We start from the raw sequence: 15,229 nt of genomic DNA, 5'->3' as shown, positions 1-15,229 counted from the left end.
AATAAAAATAAAGAAATAAAAGAATAATGCATGTAGAATAATAACACTGTGCCTGATAAACAGCAAGTGCTCCAAAAAATGGTAGCTGCTACCATTATGACTGTTATTGGCAATTGGATTCGATGACCTTTGAAATCACACTGATCCCCAAGCATCAATGTTACTTTGAAGACGTATTGTATATGTTCCCAGGAAGTCCTTTCCCACTTTTGGCCAAGCTACCCTATATGAAAAATTTAATTTTTTATTCATAAACTCTCTATGCCAGAACTGCTCAACTGGGCTCTACCACACACCAGTCATAACATGAAATGCTTATTAGGTGTTCTAACAAAGAGGGTTCCATGGCCAAATAAATTCAAGGAAAACTGCATAATGTATCCTTTCTCTTGAAGGGTCATAAGGAACATAAGCACAAAGACCTTTGAATACTAATTTTGCACTAAAGAAATGCATTTTGGTTTGGTCATTATTTTGTCAAGGATCCTTTTATCACCCCCAGAGGATACTTATTAGCATTTTACAAGAACTAATGTTCAAAGAAACAGCTTGGGAAATGCTATTTTAAAAGAACTTAAAAACTTTACTGGAATGGTAGGAAGACTACATGCAACTCTATCCCAACCACATTCTAAAATGATTGGAGTTTCAGGCACACTGTGGCACTGAAAATGACATTAAATATCATCATAAACAGCAATCTTCTGCCTCCCAAATTATTGCCAAGCAAATATGCTTTTCTTCTTAAAAAAGGCCCAAACTTTGTCATTTGATAATAAGCAAATTCTAAGCTCCTTACCTTCATGGAACAGTAATAATTTTTAAGACAGTTAAAAATCACAAAGATATTCAACTGTGCAGATAGCTTGTACTCTCTCTTTTCTCTTTTAAACTGACAGATCATGCCAATGGTGAGAGTATACGTTTTCTTAACAATGGGCAAATAATGTCATCTCATACCGATCACTGGACAATTTGCAGCTCCTGAGGACAGGATCAACAGTAATCAGGGATTGTGAAAACATTCAGCACAGCAGTCTCCCCTTATCTGTGGGGGACACTGTCCTTCAGGACAGCAGACCCCAAGTGGATGCCTGAAACCAAGGATACACTGTTTTTCCTATACATACATACCTATGATAAAGTTTAATTTATAAATTAGGCACAGTTAGAGATAAATATCTAAAAGAGAACAATTTTGATATACTCTAATACAGATTGGCTTAAAGATGGCAGGGTGAGAGGTGAGACAGAAACCTCCTACAAAAACCACATATAATATGAAAATACAGCAAATACAACTAATACTGAAAGAGCAACAAGAAAGAAGGCTGCGACACTGCTCACATCTGGGGAAAAGAGCAGACCTCATGGAAAAGGGTAAAGTACCAAAGCCGCGATCCAGTTGGACCCAAGCCCTTCTGCCACCACAGCTCACCGGGGGGGAGGAAGAGAAACAAAGCGGTGAGAGGGTGGAGACCTAGGACTGTTGAACACCCAGTCCTGGAGATCTGCTCTGGGAGCACAAACCTACATTACATGGTGCTTTGGAGATTAGTGGGGTTGGAAAGCTAAGACAGGCAGAATACTCATACTGAGATTCCAGCCACTTGTGAAGAACAGGTACCCACAACCAGCCGCTCTGGGACAAAAGAAAGGCAGGTACTCTGAGAGACCTCCCAACAGCAAGAGGGCTGCTAGAGGGCCAAGGATTGCACAGAGCTTGCTGCTAGGGAGAAAGGACAGGTGGACAAAAAAATCCTGACACACTCAGCCCAGCAGGTTGGGAACTTTCAGCGCTTCAGGCATTCCATCCCCCTGGCAGGCAACACAGCGCTGAAGGCCCCCACCATGATACACAGCCTGCCACTCCTTCCTTGAGGCCAGCACTAGATAGTAAACTTGTTGCCCCCGCCATTGCACAGGCCAGCCAGAGGGCGGCCCTGCTTATGGCAACTACAAGGGCGGGGCATAGAGACACCTCCCTGCCTACTCAGCCCACTGGCCCTGCCAGTAGAGGGAGGCACTGCAGCCACGAAGCAGGCAAGAGCTCTTTCCTCTCAGCAGGCACCAGAGCGGCTCACCTGTGACCACCATTGCTCCAGGCCAGCCAGAGGGCAGACCCGCCTACAGCAGTTACGGGGCATATCCAAGAGGCTGCTCCTTGTGCACTCAGCTCACTGACCCTGGGAATGGAGCCAGGCACTACAACCGGGAAGCAGGAAGGAGCTCTCTCCTCCCGGCAGGCACCAGCACCACTCGTCTGTGACCCCCACAATCACTCCAGAGGCTGAACAGCTCCAGAAAGTAGAGCTTATGGGCACTAGAGGGCACTGCCTACACCAAGTTATTACTACAAATATGAAACGTCAAAAGAACCTGGTACAAACCAAAATCTCACAAATACCAGAAAGAGGGACAAGTGAAAGTGAATACACCAATCTTCCTGGAAAAGATTTTAAAATAAAAATTCTAAACATGCTCACGGAGCTACAGAAAAATATTCAAGACCTCAGGGAGGAATTCAAGAAAGAGATAGAAACTTTGAAAAATACAGTATCTGAAATGAAACATATAATGGAGAGATTTAAAAAACAGATTAGATGAAGTAGAGGAGATGGCAAATGAAATAGAAATTGGAGAACAGGAATACAAAGAAGATGAGGCACAGAGAGAAAAAAGGACCTCTAGGAATGAAAGAATATTAAAAGAACTGTGTGACCAATCCAGATGGAACAATATTCACATTATAGGGATACCAGAAGAAGAAGAGAGAGAAAAACGAATAGAAAGTGTCTTTGAGGAGGTAATTGCTGAAAACTTCCCCAATCTGGGGAAGGAGATATTCTTTCAGGCCATAGAGGTACACAGATCTCCCAACACAAGGGACACAAGGAAGATAACACCAAGACATACAATAATTAAAATGGCAAAGATCAAGGATAAGGATAGAGTATTAAAAGCAGCCAGAGAGGCTAGGAAGAATTAACATTGTCAAAATGACCATCCTGCCCAAAGCAATATACAGATTTAATGCAATCCCTATCAAATTACCAACAGCATTCTTCAATGAACTGGAACAAATAGTTCAAAAATTCATATGGAACCATCAAAGACCCCGAATAGCCAATGCAATCCTGAGAAGGAAGAATAAAGTGGGGGGATCTCGCTCCCCAACTTCAAGCTCTACTACAAAGCCACAGTGATCAAGACAATTTGGTACTGGCACAAGAACAGAGCCACAGACCAGTGGAACAGAATAGAGACTCCAGACATTAACCAAACATATATGGCCAATTAATATATGATAAAGGAGTCATGGACATACAATGGGGAAATGACAGTCTCTTCAACAGATGGTGCTGGCAAAACTGGACAGCTATAAGTAAGAGAATGAAACTGGATCACTATCTAGCCCCATACACAAAAGTAAACTCCAAATGGATCAAAGACCTGAATGTAAGTCATGAAACCATAAAACTCTTAGAAAAAAACATAGGCAAAAATCTCATGGACATAAACATGAGTGACTTCTTCATGAACTTATCTCCCCGGGCAAGGGAAACAAAGGCAAAAATGAACAAGTGGGACTATATCAAGCTAAAAAGCTTCTGTACAGCAAAGGACACCATCAATAGAACAAAAAGGTATCCTACAGTATGGGAGAACATATTCATAAATGACAGATCCGATAAAGGATTGACATCCAAAATATATAAAGAGCTCACATGCCTCAACAAACAAAAAGCAAATAATCCAATTAAAAAATGGGCAGAGGAGCTGAATAGACAGTTCTCTAAAGAAGAAATCCAGATGGCCAACAGGCATATGAAAAGATGCTCCACATTGCTAATCATCAGAGAAATGCAAATTAAAACCACAATGAGATATCACCTCACACCAGTAAGGATCACCATCACCGAAAAGACAAACAACAACAAATGTTGGCAAGATTGTGGAGAAAGGGGAACCCTCCTACACTGCTGGTGGGAATGTAAACTAGTTCAACCATTGTGGAAAGCAGTATGGAGGTTCCTCAGAATGCTCAAAATAGAAATACCATTTGACCCAGGAATTCCACTTCTAGGAATTTACCCTAAGAATGCAGCACTCCAGTTTGAAAAAGACAGATGCACCCCTATGTTTATCGCTGCACTGTTTACAATAGCCAAGATATGGAAGCAACCTAAATGTCCATCAGTAGATGAATGGATAAAGAAGATGTGGTACATATACACAATGGAATATTATGTAGCCATAAGAAAAAAACAGATCCTACCATTTGCAACAACATGGATGGAGCTAGAGGGTATTATGCTCAGTGAAATAAGCCAAGCGGAGAAGGACAAGTACCAAATGACTTCACTCATATGTGGAGTATAAGAACAAAGGAAAACTGAAGGAACAAAACAGCAGCAGATTCACAGAACCCAAGAATGGAGTAACAGTTACCAAAGGGAAAGGGACTGGGGACAATGGGTGGGTAGGGAGGGATAAGGGCGGGGGAAAAGAAAGAGGGCATTACGATTAGCATGTATAGTGCATTGGGGGCACGGGGAGGGCTGCGCAACACAGAGAAGACAAGTAGTGATTTTACAGCATTTTACTATGCAGATGGACAGTGACTGTGAAGGGATATGTGGGGGGGACTTGGTGAAGGGGGGAACCTAGTAAACATAATGTTCTTTCTGTAATTGTAGATTAATGATACCAAAATTAATAAATAAATAAATAAATAAATAAAGCAGCCAGAGAGAAAAAAAAGACCACAAACAAAGGAAAACCCATCAGGCTATCATCAGACTTTTCAACAGAAACCTTACAGACCAGAAGGGAGTGGCATGATATATTCAGTGCAATGAAACAGAAGGGCCTCAAACCAAAAATACTCTACCCAGCAAGATTATCATTTAAATTCGAAGGAGGGATTAAACAATTCCCAATAAGCAGAAGTTGAGGGAATTTACCTCCCACAAACCATCCCTACAGTGTATTTTGGAGGGACTGCTCTAGATGGAAGTGCTCTTAAGGCTAAACAGATGTCGCCAGAGAAACTAAAACCACAGTAAAGGAAGTAGACCAATTACTTACTAAACAAAAGCAAAATTAAATCAGCTACCCACAAAGTCAGTCAAGAGATACACAAAGAGTACAGAATATGATACCTAACAAAAAAAGAGTGGAGGAGGAAAAAAAAGAATCTTCAGATTGTCTTTATAATAGCATAATAAGTGAGTTAAGTTAGACTGTTAGATAGAAAAGAAGCTGCCCTTGAACCTTTGGTAACCGTGAATCCAAAGCCTTCAATGACAGTAAGTACATACCAATCGATAATCACCCTAATTGTAAATGGACTGAGTGCACCAATCAAAAGACAAGAGTTATAGAATAGACTAAAAAGCAAGACCCATCTATAAGCTGCCTACAAGAGACTTGCTTCAAACCCAAAGATATACACACACTAAAAGTAAAAGGACAGAAAAAGATATTTCATGCAAACAATAGGGAGAAAAAAGCAGGAGTTGCAATAGTTGTATCAGATAAAATAGACTTCAAAACAAAGAAAGGAACAAGAGACAAAGAAGGACATTACATAATGATAAAGGGGTCAGTCCAACAAAAGGATATAACCATTATAAATATCTATGCACCCAACATAGGAGCACCTACATATGTACAACAAATACTAACAGAATTAAAGGGGGAAATAGAATGCAATGCATACATTTTAGGAGACTTCAACATACCACTCACTCCAAAGGAGTGATCAACCAGACAGAAAATAAGTAAGAAGACAGAGGCACTGAACAACACATTAGAACAGATGAACCTAACAGACATCTACAGAACACTCCAGCCAAAAGCAACCAGATACACATTCTTCTCAAGTGCACATGGAACATTTTCCAGAATAGATCACATACTAGGCCACAAAAAAAGCCTCAGCAAATTCAAAAAGACTGAAATTGTATCAATCAACTTCTCAGATCACAAAGGTATGAAACTAGAAATTGTATAAAGAAAACAAAAAGGCTCACAAACACATGGAGCTTAACAGGCTCCTAAATAATCAATGGACGAATGACCAAATTCAAACAGAGATCAAACAATATATGGAGACAAATGAAAACAACAGCTCAATGCCCCAACTTCTGTGGGATGCAGCAAAGGCAGTTCCAAGAGGAAAGTATATAGCAATGCAGGCCTATTTAAAGAAGGAAGAATAATCCTAAATGAACAGTCTAAACTCACAATTAATGAAACTGGAAAAAGAAAAACAAATGAGGCCCAAAGTCAGTAGAAGGAGGGACATAATAAAGATTAGAGCAGAAATAAATAAAATTGAGAAGAATAAAACAATGGAAAGAATCAATGAAAGCAGGAGAGCTAGTTCTTTGAGAAAATAAACAAAATAGATAAACCCCTAGCCAAACTTATCAAGAAAAAAAGAGCGTCTACACACACAAACAGAATCAGAAATGAAAAGGAAAAATCACCATGGACACCACAGAAATACAAAGAATTATTAGAGAATACTATGAAAAATTACATGCTAACAAACTGGATAATCTAAAAGAAATGAACAACTTTCTAGAAAAATACAACCTTTCAAGACTGACCCAGGAAGAAACAGAAAATCTGAACAGACCAATTACCAGCAACAAAATTGAACTGGTAATCAAAAAACTACCTAAGAACAAAACATCTGGAACAGATGGCTTCACTGCTGACTTTTATCAGACATTTGATAAATTTTTGATCTCCTAATATCCATCCTCCTTAAAGTTTTCCAAAAAGTAGGAGGCCAGCATCCTCAAACCAGGCAGACACCACAAAAAAAGAAAATTACAGACCAATATCCCTGATGAACACAGATGCAAAAATACTCAAAATATAAGCAAATCGAATTTAAAAATACATTAAAAAAATCATCCATCATGATCAAGTAGGATTTATCCCAGGGATGCAAGGATGGTACAAAACTTGAAAATCCATCAACATCATCCACCACATCAACAAAAAGAAGGACAAAAACCACATGATCATCTCCATAGATGCTGAAAAAGCATTCGACAAAATTCAACATCCATTCATGATAAAAACTCTCAACAAAATGTCTATAGAGGGCAAGTATCTCAACACACAATAAAGACCATATATGACAAACCCACAGCCAACATCATATGTAACAGCAAGGAGCTGAAAGTTTTTCCTTTAAGATTGGTAACAATACAAGGACGCCCACTCTGCCCACTTTTATTCAACATAGTACTGGAGGTTCTAGTCATGGCAATCAGACAACAAAAATAAAGGGTATCAGACTGGTAAGGAAGAAGTCAAACTGTCACTGCAGATGATGATACTGTACATAAAAAACCCTAAAGAATCCACTTCAAAACTACTAGAACTAATAACTGAATTCAGCAACACCGCAGGATACAAAATCAATACACAGAAATCTGTGGCATTCCTATACAATAACAATGAACTAGCAGAGAGAGAAATCAGGAAAACAATTCCATTCACAATTACATCAAAAAGAATAAAATACCCAGGAGTAAACCTAACCAAGGAGGTGAAAGACCCATACCCTGAAAACAAGATACTCATAAGAGAAATTAAAGAGGACACCAATAAATGGAAATATATCCCATGCTCATAGATAGGAAGAATTAATATTGTCAAAATGGCCATCCTGCCTAAAGCAATCTACAGATTCAATACAATCCCTACCAAAATACCAATACCACTCTTTTACCAACTGGAACAAGTAGTTCTAAAATTCATAAGGAACCACAAAAGACCCCGAATAGCCAAAACAATCCTGAGAAGGAAGAATAAAGTAGGGGGGAATCTTGCTCCCCAACTTCAAGCTCTACTACAAAGCCACAGTAATCAAGACAATTTGGTACTGGCACAAGAACAGACCCAGAGATCAATGGAACAGAATAGAGCCCAGATATAAAAGCAATCATATGTGGTCAATTACTATATAATAAAAGAGTCATGGGGAAATGACAGCCTCTTTAACAACTGGTGTTGGCAAAACTGGACAGCTACATGTAAGAGAATGAAACTGGATTATTGTCTAACTTCATACACAAAAGTAAATTCGAAATGTATCAAAGACCTGAATAAAAGTAATGAAACCATAAAATTCTTAGAAGAAAACATACGTAAAAATTTCTTGAATATAAACATGAGCAACTTTTTCCTGAACACATCTCCTTGGGCAAGGGAAACAAAAGCAAAATGAATAAATGGGACTACATCAAACTAAAAAAGCTTCTGTACAGCAAAGGACACCATCAGTAGAAAAAGGTATCCTACAATATGGGAGAATATATTCGTAAACAACATATATGACAAAGGGTTAACATCCAAAATATATAAAGAACTCACATGTCTCAACACCCCAAAAGCAAATGACCCTATTAAAAAATGGGGGAGGATATGAACAGACACTGTACAAAAGAAGAAATTCGGATGGCCATCAGCACATGATAAGATGCTATGCAGCTTGCTAATTATCAGGGAAATGCAAATTAAAACCACAATGAGATATCCTCACACCAGTTAGGATGGCCAACATCCAAAAGACAAGCAACAACAAATGCTGACTGGCGAGGATGAGAAGGGGAACCCTCCTACACTGCCAGTGGGAATGTAAACTAGTTCAACCATTGTGAAAAGCAATATGGAGGTTCCTCAAAAAACTAAAAACAGAAATACCATTTGACTCAGAAATTCCACTCCTAGGAATTTACCCAAAGAAAACAAGATCCCAGATTCAAAAAGACATATGCACCCCTTGTTTACTGCAGCACTATTTACAATAGCCAAGATATATAAGCAACCTAAACGTCCAAGAGTAGATGAATGGATAAAAAAGATGTGAGACATATGCAAAATGGCACACTATTCAGCTTAAGAAGAAAACAAATCCTACCTTTTGCAACAACATGGATGCAGCTAGAGGCTATTATGCTCAGTGAAATAGGCCAGGTGGATAAAGACAAGTACCAAATGATTTTCCTCATTTGTGGAGTGTAACAATGAAGCAAAACTGAAGTAACAAAACAGCAGCAGACTCACAGACTCCAAGTAGGGACTAGAGGTTACCAAAGGGGAGGGGTGGGGACAGAGGGAGAAGGGATTGAAGGGCATTATGATTGGCACACATGGTGTGTTGGGGGGGAGGATCACGGGGAAGGCAGTATAGCATGGAGAAAGAAGACAAGTAGTGACTCTGTGGCATCTTACTACACTATGGACAGTGACGGCAATGGGGTGTGGGGGGACTTGATAATATCGGTGACTTTAGTAACCACAATGCTTTTCATGTGAAACCTTTATAAGACTATATAAATGATACCTTATAAAAAATTAAAATATATATTGTAATACAAGTTATGTGAATGTAGTCTCTGTCTCTCTTTCTCAAAATACCTTATTTACTCACCCTTCAGTTTCTTGTGATGATGTGAGACGATAAAACTGTGGTAAGAATGATCACTAAGGCTAATAGAGTTAAGCCAGGGACATGATGCAAAATAGTCTATACTCCAATACCATTACCTATGAGTGTCTAAAGCCACTTATTGAAGCACTGCTCAAGATCACTACTTACAGATCATACTCACGAATGTATATAAGAACCATTCTTCAATCTCACCTATAAAGATACACTGTTGGTTTTTTAAATGGCAAGTATTCTATTAGATAGGATACCTTATATGCCTTAAACATGGAGATGTGAACATTTAATTTAAGCCTATTCTACCGGCAACATTCAAATACAAAGGTTAGCCTAGTCAGTCTCTCTAAACTACATTTGAAGTTTATCTATTAGAAAGCTCTCACTTGTAAAATAAAGTATACTGGACTTACAAGTAATCTGCCTGTAGACAATTAAGAACTTAAATCAAATGGAAAATACAACTCCCATGCTGAGAATGAGTACAGGTGTTGCCTCGCTGCTGTCAGGTACATCACTGCTAACACATGGAAAAGTGGGAAGGATGCAGCAGATTTTGCAACCTAGCAAAAATTTCTGCAGAGCTTTTTTTCCTGAACATTCCACAGTATTCTCTTACAACTTATGTCAAAGAAAATGGTACCCAGGTAACTACAAACCAAACTGACAGTCCTACTTCAACTAATCATTTTTACAACTAGAAAAAATTTAACGTTACTATAATGCAAATATCTTTCTGGACAGAAGGCTAAAACTAGTTGTTCTTATTTCGATAATTATTACTATTTGGCAAAAATGAAAAAGGTTTCATTTAATCAGAATGATTACCACTTAGCACTTGGTGACTGAGGTGATCAGAGACAATCTAAGCCTGAAACAAATGTTCCTACTTTGTGCATTCTAAGTAATACTGACCTCACTCTGGTCCACTGTAAACCAGCTCCTAAACCATAACAGCACAACTAAATAGGTTATTTCTTTCATGTCGAGTGGTTGCTCCCCCTTGTAGAAATTTTACTGAACATAACAGAGCAGGTAAGTACAAAAGGTCTCTGCCTCAGGGAAGCTCTAACTAGTTGTCGAGACAGAATTTATGCTGTTCTAAAAAGTCAGTCTTATTAAGGCCCACTCAGTGACATGCACCTACCATACACTATTGTAGTCATTTTTCTTTACTCTATAATATAGTTATTGTTACCACCACTTAACACAGGAAGAAACCAAGACTCAGGTTAAGAATCCGACCCCAGCTCCCACAGAGGGTAAATGCACTGCAGACAGAATTATTTCCCTGGTCTGACTCCAATGTCAGCAGTTACACTGCCCACCCTCCTTCCCCAGCCCAAAGGCACTTTTGGCCAAAGTATTCTAAATCCATTTCCTCCTACAATTAACCCACTTAAATTACGTTAGGTGCTTTGAGTCTCTGTGGGAAAATACCAAAATGACCTTGTAGCCTTCCAAACTAGTCACAGTGCATGCATGAAAAACTGAACAAACATACTGAAAAGAGAGACTTGTAAGACATCAGGTAACTCGCCATCCGTTTGCTTTGAGCACAAGAAATAGAATGGAAAAGAACAACTTGCTGGCAAAGGAATGTTCTTCCTAGGTTGTATGCCTGAGGCTGGAACGAATCCCAAGAAGGTCATCTGTGACCCTAATAATGTCCTCTGCCATTCTCCTTCCTATGAATGAGGCAAACTTCTCAAAACACGAAAGGTTAAAACTGGTTGTTCTCTGCCATCAAGTCAATGCTTCCACAGGAGAGACAATGCTGTCCAGCAGAATAAGCACTGGTCTGGGAATCCAGTGATCTGGGCTAGACTTGGCTCTGCCCTTGCATAGCTAAGTGACCTTTCCAAGATCATAACACTCTAGAGCCGTAGAACAAAGAACATGCCTGAAAGAATCAAAGATCACTTCCTGAGCTAAGACATAAGGAATTTGCTTTTCTCATAATCTATGGTGTCAAAAGAACACAGTGTTTAAGAGTAAGGGCTCCACAAGTTGAACAGGACCTGTGTTTGAATCTGGACTCTGCCACTTACTAGCTGTGTGACCTTGAGCACATTACTTAACTCCTCAGTTTCCTCACATGTAAAAATGAGGGTGGTTAATAGTATCTAGCTCATACTGCCTGAGGATAATATATATAATACATTTATACCAAGCTAGTAGAATATAAGCACTCAATAAAAGGTAGTAACTATTATTCCCAAGTCTGATTCATACAGATCTTTAGTGATTCAGTACCTCTGAACTAAAAGGAGTGAATTTCAAATTGCCTCAAAGACACCTAGCATGGCCCCCCTCATATCACTTTGTCTCCATTTCTCTGCAAATGGGATTAAGAAACTTTGTATTTTTTCTAATACAATGAAATCAGTTTTAACCAAATAAAAAATGTACACTTGGTAGTTTCACTGCTTGGCATTAATCACTTCCATATATAAGAAGACTGTCAGCAAGATTATGAAGCCTGGTTTTAAAGAATGCATATTCTTAAACTTTCTGTACAATTTTTCCCCATTATCTATCTGGACTCAGGAAAGCTCCAGCCATTTATTTTGTAAATCTCCCTTCACAACAGAAGATATAGGATATGATTTAAATACCTAGCTGAAGAATCCATATATGGCTACCATTCTGTAGTCTGAATCTATAAACAGTACAACAAATTCTTATTCTCCCACTCAATACACTCCTAACACCCAGAAATCAAAGAAAGATGACCCAATTTGAAATATAAAACTATCTGGGAATTTGACTAGTCAGGTTTATGTTGCTAGCATGATATAGCAGATAAAACTATAGGCTTTAGCATCAGGCAACTTGGATTTGAATCCCAGTTAAACCACTGAGTAACACTGGACAAGTACTTAACCTCTGATCCTCAGTTTTCTCTTCTGCAATATAGGGATGATAATGCCTACCTAACAGGAATATGGTACTAAGTGTGCTCCAAAATGTCAATTCCCTTCCTTTACCTCCCCATTCTTGGAAAATTTGTTTGCATTCATAACAAACTAACCAGATTTGAAAATCACAGTTTCTTGATATTGGTGTGAAAACAGAAGTGTAACATCTATGCAAGGCTACAAAGAACCACCGAACATAGATAAGGAAAAACAAATTAGGAAAACTCAGAGACTTAACATAAATGTGTTTCCACGATCATCATACCTTGGGAGGAGCAAATGTAAAACAATCCAACTCACTCCATTCACGGGAAAAGGAACGTACCCCCAACAAGCTGACTCTAACAACTCTCAATCACAACAAAAACTTTTTGAAATATGAACCAAAAGTGTTGACAAGTCCAGGTACTTGAGACAAGAAGCTATGCACTAGTTTATTTTCATTCCGGGCTACTGAGTTTAAAAAAAATTAAGTGCATATAAAGGTGGCTGTATTTTTTAGGCATATGTAAATGGAAATAAATGAGCCAAGATCCAAGATCTCTGTGAAGTTCTCTTCTACCAAAGACAAACCTAACAATATCCATTCAACAAAGAATTGCCAAGTACCTAATATTTGCTAGGAGGTGTAGCAAACTCAGCCCTAATCAATATCCTTCCTAAAGCAAGAAAACTTTATATAGAACATCGCAAAACTAGCTGCATGGTCCCGCCGGATAATCTACACCTGGTCTTAACTATAATTTCAAGTCTGAAAATGTTCCCAAAAATGTTTCCGTACTTTCTCACTCCTGTAGATCGTCACTACTTAATGCTGTGCCTCCTAGACTTTGCATTCAATTACCAAGACCAGGCACACGGATCCAATAGGATTCTCTACCACGCTGAGTCTGTTTACTTCCTCTTATTATCATATCCCAGGTCTGGTAACTCTGGATCAAGGGCTCCACCAAAAACCTCAGTGTTTCAACGCTGGCACTCTCTAGGAAAACCCCTGACCTAATCTTATAGTTCGGGTATGTCCCTAAGGGTCCTGATGCCCTCAAAGACGGCATCAACCAAAATCAGGGTCACTCCCAAACCATGTTGCAGTCCAAGTCTACCATCCTGGATCTCGAAGCCTCTCAGTGTGTAACTTGAGTTTCCAAGCCTGGCACCCTTGGGGTTTGCACGCCCCCATCTTGGACCATGCATATTCCATTGAAGGTACGTCTGGAATTAGGAGTGCCTCTCACTCCAGGCCATGCACAGGTACCCCCGAAGTACTGCCAGACCATCACCCTCTCTTCCCCCTTAAGGCCTCCAGGTTCTCCTCCAGCATCACTCTCACGCCTGCGCCGTAGAGGGTCATCGCCCTGCAGCCTGTGCCCAAGACGCTCACATCCCCGCAGCCTCCAATTCCTCCTTCACCCCCAGGCCGGAGTCAGCGCGACCAATAAGGTGCCAGGTCCACGGCCTCCCCGCCACGGACCAATCACGAACGAGCCCCCCCGCCGTCGCCTTCCGCCAATGGGAGAAAGCCCGCGGGCCGGGCCGACAAGGCGCACGGACCCCATGAGCGCAGCGGCAGCGGCGGCGACAGCAGCGGCGACAGCAGCGGGCAGGCGACAGCACAACATGGCGGCGGCAGGCCGGACCGAAATACAGCAGCGGCCGCGCGAGGGAAGTGCGGTCTCCGCCAAAGGCGGGAAGCGCTGCCCCTCCCCCTGCCGCTGCCGCCGCTCACCCCTCACCCTACCTCCCACAGACGCTCCCGCACACTCACGCCTCAGCTCGGGAGTCCAGGGAAGAGCAGGAGCCGCCCCCGCACTCCAGCGGAGTCGGGCAATGCAGAGGCCTGGGCGCGGCGGAGGGGAGGGGGAAGCGTGCGTCACGGAGAACGGAGCGCGCGCGAAGCGGGGGTACAAACAAGATGGCGGCCACGCCGTTTGCACCGTCTCCCCCTTCCCCTCCCCCTCCCCCTCCCTGGGCGCCTCGACTCCCAGTATTATGTAATGCGCAGAAGCTGAATTGCCTGAAGTCTCGCGAGAATTAGGAAAGGGCGACCGTGCAGAGAGGCGAAATGAGACCTGAGGACATTCCGACCCCGCCCTTTTCAGGGGATCCGGAGGCGTTGCGGGGTGACCTCCGCAGGGCGTCCTATCCTTGTGGATCTCCTGTGGCGCACAGACATTTGATTTTAGGAAATAAGTGCTTTGCTTTGTTTTGTTTTACTAGGAAGGAGGAAGAGCTAGGGCACGAAGGACGACATGGGCATGCCAGATAAATGCACCGTTAAAGAAGATAGCTTACCGCTACCATAAAAGGGGATTTAACACCAAAACTGAAATCATATACTCCAGAATAAAGAACAGCATTTCACAAGAATGAACAGCTTGTGACCTTACGTGGACTTCGTTTTCCTCATTTGCAGTTAAGAACTTGAAAGATCCTGGAACCCACAGCTACAACGAACATTATATCTTTTTCGTACTTTATCTCTGTAATCTCAACCACTCAGGCCGAAGGCATTAGTATTATTTCTATGTAACAGATGATAAAACTGAACCTCAAAGGTGTTAAGTAACTTGGTCAAGGTCTCACAGCTAATAGGTGTCAAAACTAAATATGAAAAAAAAAAAAAAAACTCAATATGAATAGCTCCAAAACCTGGAGATAAATTCATCAAATATGTATTGAATGGAACTACCTAAACCAAGCCAGTGTGTTAAGAGGCAGGCACAGAAGTGAGATTTCCTTGAGGTTGGTAATCTTGAATTTTACCGATGACCTGGGAGCTTGAGACTTGTGTTGCTAGGGTCCTCAACAATAAGATCACACTATTATTATT

At 40.8% G+C, this 15,229-nt stretch overlaps 1 protein-coding gene across 2 annotated transcripts in view; it reads right to left on the bottom strand.

Moving 5' to 3' along the window:
* NFYC (nuclear transcription factor Y subunit gamma) overlaps window positions 1-14,353 on the bottom strand; it is a 70,745-nt gene extending 56,392 nt beyond the window's left edge. The window contains exon 1 of one of the 2 annotated variants that reach the window (XM_057500082.1): window positions 14,165-14,353. The gene's annotated coding sequence lies outside the window, so the exon portion shown is untranslated. The other variant, XM_057500081.1, reaches the window with a different exon arrangement.
* Between the last annotated feature and the right edge of the window lie 876 nt (window positions 14,354-15,229).

Source organism: Manis pentadactyla, chromosome 4 (genome assembly GCF_030020395.1).
Source record: "Manis pentadactyla isolate mManPen7 chromosome 4, mManPen7.hap1, whole genome shotgun sequence".
Classification (NCBI taxonomy): domain Eukaryota; kingdom Metazoa; phylum Chordata; class Mammalia; order Pholidota; family Manidae; genus Manis; species Manis pentadactyla.
The sequence above is the reverse complement of the archived record's forward strand: the minus strand, read 5'-3'. Positions and strand labels throughout refer to the sequence as shown.